Below are 5,865 nucleotides of genomic sequence, written 5' to 3'. Positions count from 1 at the left end.
ATTATTCTTATTTTCTTCCCCGTTGTTCTTGTTTTACCCTACTTGATGGTAAATCTAGACCTGAATTCATTCCTGATGCTTTAAAAACCCAGATAAATCTTCTTGCTGCAGTGTTAGAAGATGCCAATAAGCTTTGCTGGAAATGATATCAAGCCATGTTGTGCAGCTGTTTAACTGTGGGCATAGCCAGGATTTCCAAAAGTAACTAATGGTTCTGTTGCCCAAATGAAACCTTTTAGAGCACCAAACAGTGGGTAGAGACATATCTTAAAAATCAATATCTAAATGTGTCTGAAGTGGCATACTAAGCATCTTTTAAAAGTCTTAGCTTATCACTTAGGAATAGGAGTTGCCAGGGAGTCATAAAGCAGGTGAGGGTTTTTATTTTAATGTTTATATTGATTTTTCTCTACAGAATGTATCCTCTGAGGAATGTTTGCCAAGTTCCCCAATCAGATTTATTTTTCGTGCCATAAAATGAATTGAACTGTTCAATTTGATATCTTGGAAAGGCTCCATACGGCAAGTTTTTTGAACTCAGCTTGTGGAAAGCAACCTGTGGGAGGGGCTTGTGCTCTTATTTTGAGTGATTTAAAAGTATAGTATAGGAAAATACTGAAGAGCTGAAGTAAACAAAAATGTCAGCTTGAGACAGCTTAATCATAACTGTATGTTTGATTTCCACTGCAGAAAAAAATAATAATAACAAAAAAAAATCAGCTACTATTATATGATTCTGTGAAAATCTGAACAGCTTTTTTCAATAAAAATGTTGTACTGTGCTATGCATAGCGTAGAATATTTACAGAGTATTTTGGAAAATGCAGTAACTTCAGCAGAAGCAAACAAGGAATCACTTGTCACTCATTTCTTCCAATCTGAGAACACATCCAAAAAAAAAAAAAAGATACTAAACATTGCAAAAAATGGTTATTTTGCAAACATTGCAAAAAAAAAAAACTTTACATGAACACATTTTCAGGATTTTGACAAATAAATGTGTTTGCTTTCTCATTTCTACATCAGAAAGTGGACAAAAACATTGACCAGAACACCTCCTGATAACAATTCACAGACTGCACATCCTAGGTTTTAAGAGTCCTGAGTGAAAATGTTTCACAGTCTACAAGAACTGCACGCGTTAAGAATTTCTCATTTCATGATGCCAAAGAGGACTGAAATACCTAGGCTCAGCTTTCCCCAGCTGCATATGCTCCTTTGTGAGTGGTGGTGGGTTCAACCATTCATGTGATGTGTAGGGAGGGAGTGCTCATATTACCCTGTCACAAATGTGTTGCATCCTCATGCCTTGTGGAAGGGGGGAATGTGGTAACTGAAGCTCGCAATAGCTAAAAGTTGGCTGCCATGCAAATTACTGTTCATGCACTTCAGTTTCTTCTGATGTGCTGAGGTCCTAATGGGGATATTATGCTGATGCTTTGGGGATGGTACTGGGAAAAAAGCTGCCCAACTCATCTCCCACACTGAAGTGCTGTGTTGGATCAGTCTTTCCTCATGACCCTGGAGGTCCAAATGCACCTTCAGTGATTGTTACACATGCAGTAAAGGCATAGCTGCTTTGAGACACAAAAACATCATATGTGTGGGATAAAGCAATCATCTAGGCTCACTGCAGTTCATGGAGAAAGGACCCTCCAGAGAACCATTCATCCCACTTTAAGTAAGTAGTTGTCTAACACATAAAATTAATTATTCTCCTGCTTCTCTTCATCAGACGGAATATGAATAACTACTTTAGAAAGTACACTTAATTTTTAGCAGACAAAATTGGTTACTACAGAAAAAAAAAAAAAAAAAGTAGACTTTGATTTAATCACTTTATGTACTCAGTATATTTACAAAGGTGATGGGAATATTATTCAAAACCTTTGTACCACAGAATAAGAAAATAATAAATGTCATTGTAACCTCTGAATAACTTTGAGGCAACATTTTTCATCTTTGGTTATACAACAAAATGAAGCATATATCACATCAGATACTTCACAGGAAATTTTAAATGTCAAATGTCTAGAGCTTAATGTTTAGAGCAAGTGGGAAATTTAATTTCAAATTAGAATTTTCTAATTTATCTTTTCTGTAAACTTATAAAAAAAAAACCTTGTAAGATTGAAGTGATAGAGTTTGTGAGGTTTCTATCCTCTTTAGTGTAAAATTTTCATTGCTGTTCTGCCTGTAATATTTTTTTTGTCAGGTTGTTGGAGGTTTGTTCAGGCTAGCTGTGAGTTCCTGGCTGCATGTGAAATACAGCTAGAAATTGGGTCCCATATAGTTCTGGACACAACCCAATACTAACATCAGAGGGGTTACTTGTAATTTGGGAACTCAAATCTACTCCATACCCAGAAATCTGAAATCACTCAGATCAAAGTTCTGTTTCAGTTGAGCTCTCATCAAAGGTCTAAATGTAATGTACATGACAACAGGAAGCCAATGCAGAGAGGAAAGAGTGAGTAGGCAGAATTCCACTCCCTATGGCCAGGAATAGATCTGCCGTTGTTAGCAGATCTGCCACTAAACGCAGTGCACAATGCTGTAAATATCACAGCGTTGCACTAGCTCCATCTTAGAAAAAGATCACACCAGGGCAATAGTGATGCAGTCGTCTCTGCTATATACAACTGCAGTGTTAAAAGGGGGGAGGGTTGCCATTGTGTTCATACATTTTTTGTTGTGAAAAGTATGTAAAATATTTTTATAGCTGTCTGGATTCCCTCTTTTCCTTCAGGCATTTTTCCTCAGGCAGCCTTCCAAATGCAAGGCCATCATGCAAACAAAATAAATAAATAAAATAATTGAATGAGCACTGCACATATAAAACCTAGGCATTTTAAAGGAACAGGTTAGAAATTTGGGTTTTGCATGGTTTGCAGTTTAAAAAGTAAGAGAGCAGATAAAACATGACAGCTAATCTCCAGTGATCACTGAAAATGTTCTAAACCTGCCTTTTAATGGTTTGCTTTTTAAAGGCACATAAAATAGTCAATAATTACCTTTAATTTTTAGAACTTGAAATTCTTTGCTTGTTCTGCTTTTTTTTTCCTTGGTGGCACATTGTTCAGGTTCTGTCTGTTCTAATCCATATTTTTTTTGCAGATACGTGGAGTGAAATAGTTCTACAAATTCTCTGAAACAAAACACATATGAGTAAAACAATTGCCATCAGTAACCACGGGGGAAGCCCATTAGCATTGGTCTGATGATTTTTGACAGAATGAGATCCCAGGAAAATTTTGGAGGCCAAAACCAGCATTTCATCAAGCACAAGTTGACTAGTAAGTGTGCATTGATGTTCCTCTCCTCCGATAGCTCCTACCCATGACTCTCCTTCTAGAGCACTGCAGCTGCTGGGCCTCCAGTTTCCAACTTACTCGTGCCTGAGTGAGAGGACTGAGAACAGCTGTAGTGCTGTATTGTTCTGGAAACACCAGAACTTTCATCATGTAGAACCTTTGTGGTAGTCAACACTGCATTCTAACACCGGGAAACAAAGTTAACATTTCACTGCTGATCTCAACCCCTCCAGTAAGACTGAGTCTTTTCAATGTTTGCATTTGTGTGCTGTCCCTGTGCAGAAACCTCATGGTAATATGGTAGTATCATGTGTGAGGTATTATGCATTTGACAGGAAATTTATTCTCCTTCCTTCTGTAGAAATCTAAATCACATGCACCCTGAAAACTTAAGACTTGCCTGTTTCCATACACAGATATCTAGCAAGGCCTCCCCAGCTGAGGCAGAAAAAGGAAGCCAATGAGAATTCAACACTTCAGTATTGGCAGACTTTGGCAGTTCTGCAAGAATGACCAACCTGTGTCTTTAAGGGCAGAAGTTCATGAACAAATGGAAGATGGATACAGAAGAAAAGAAGACAGAGTCAGCAAGTTAAGGCATCAACACACAGCAGGGAAATTACACAGGTGGTATTACTTGACCAAGAGAGATAGGAGGAAACATAGCTAGGTCCAAACCTTTCTACAGAAACATTCACCAAGCTGGAAACATGAAGAGTAAGAGAACACCCAACTGAGGAGAAAATAGGAGGAATAATGTGTGTTGGTAGATTAAAGAGTACAGAACTGACTAATTAAGTGGAATATTGTGCAATGCAGTACTGCAGGCAAAATACAAAAGACAGAGAGATTTCCTGAAGGGTGCAATCAGCAAGCTGGGATTTTCTGAGCTTTTTAAGTGAAAATGTGCTGTGTTACTCTTGTGTGAGGGGAGACAGCCTTAAGCTCAGTTGCACCATCCTCAGTGAAACAAAGAAAGAGATCGTTCCTGAGAGAATGAAGAGCCTCCTCTAATGGACTGATGTGCATGAAGGGTAGTGACTTCATGCCTTAATTTAACATGGTGAACTCATTTTTTGTAGTGCCTCTGCTCCATGGACAAAGAGGAATTTTTCTGTGTATTCTTTTTACCAAGATACATGGGAACTTACTGAGATTTAACCTGGCAAACAAAGGATTAGGAAAGCAAATTTAAACATCTGTATATGCCAGCAAGGACAGAAAACAATCTGCCCTTATTTTCTGGGTGTGCTTTTTGGTCACCTGTAGGAAATATTTTGTTGCACAAATGGAGCTTCCTTGTCCAGAGGGGTCTGGAACAGCCACCATCAATACTGCCAGCTTATGGAACAGTGGTTGTCATGCACTGGGGGATATGGCTGAAGCAAACAAAAATCCTTAGCAATTTCCCCCTATGTGCTTGCCTTCAGAGTTACCTTAGATGAGTGCTCAAAGATTATATAACCCGGCAGCAGCTCTTTAGGCTGGTCTGTGAGCCTACAATATTTGCCATAGCTTGCTTTAACTAAAAAGGTTGTGCTTGATCAGGGTTATTTAAATACTGTTGTTACAAGTGTAGCTTCCCCCAGATGTCATACATCAACAGAAGTTCATGTTTTTTCTAATTAAAACAGTTTGCAATAATTAAATTGCATGTGGCTGTATTTCTACTTAGAAAAGGCTAAATAGTTGGCAAGACTCCTAAAGTAGGATTAGACTGCAGACCAGCTCAGACAATGCTTCCAGGCATTGGGGATGTACTGCAAAATCAGTTTAATAAAGTCTGATTAGGTTACTTTCTCTGGTCAATTTGAAGCACACTGGCCACAGGATAAATCATCTTTTTATCTCACTGTGCTGCTCTTTTTCTTTGCTGAATCATATTTTAAAAACGTTAAGCATATTTTTAAACATATATTTATTTAAGGACGCAAGGAAACATAAACTTGTCAATTCCTTGTTGTCCAAGTGCAATTTGATATTATATCTCAGTGTAAAAGATGTAAAAGATGTAAAAGACCTGAGATGTCTGTAGTGAGTTGTTTACCTTCTTATTTTATCTCCCTTTTTTCCATACATAGATATCCTTGCTAACATCACTAGTAAATAGTCTTGCGTTTCTTAACCTGATCTGTCAAGATAAGAGTTTATGTAGTGAAAACAATGGTAGTTAGATGTTTCTGACAAAAAAAAAAAAAAAAGTTTAGGAAGGGTGTAAATTTCCTTCAGATTATGTTTATGCACTGTTTTCAAACTGAACAACATATGAATAGAGAAAGGAGAAAGGAGAGAAAGAAGAGAGAAACCATCCCCTCATATTTTCTGGGGAGGCTGCACAGACTAGACAAGGAGCCCTGAAAAGTCCTGGAAGACTGGTGTTAAAAAGTCAAAGCAAAACACTGACTGCTGTAAATAAATTTCTTTTTTAATAAGCTTTCTGCAAATTTCTCACTTTACACTAACTGCCTTTGGTATCTAGTGCACAGGAAATGCAAGCTATACTTCTAATTTGTGCGTGGAGCTGTAATATCGCAGGCATATGTAGAGTTTG

The 5,865-nt window shown here is 37.8% G+C and overlaps 1 long non-coding RNA gene across 1 annotated transcript; it reads right to left on the bottom strand.

The window, feature by feature from the left end:
- Positions 1-1,476: 1,476 nt before the first annotated feature.
- On the bottom strand, positions 1,477-5,083 carry LOC121071364. The gene is made up of 3 exons (XR_005820551.1): positions 3,833-5,083; positions 3,015-3,148; positions 1,477-1,577 (listed from the first exon to the last, which is right to left on the bottom strand). It is a non-coding gene; the product is annotated as an uncharacterized LOC121071364 (long non-coding RNA).
- Between the last annotated feature and the right edge of the window lie 782 nt (positions 5,084-5,865).

The sequence above is a fragment of the Cygnus olor genome, chromosome 5 (genome assembly GCF_009769625.2).
Source record: "Cygnus olor isolate bCygOlo1 chromosome 5, bCygOlo1.pri.v2, whole genome shotgun sequence".
In the NCBI taxonomy this organism is placed as follows: Eukaryota; Metazoa; Chordata; class Aves; order Anseriformes; family Anatidae; genus Cygnus; species Cygnus olor.
Note: the sequence above shows the minus strand (reverse complement) of the source record. Positions and strands in the feature narration are given on the sequence as shown.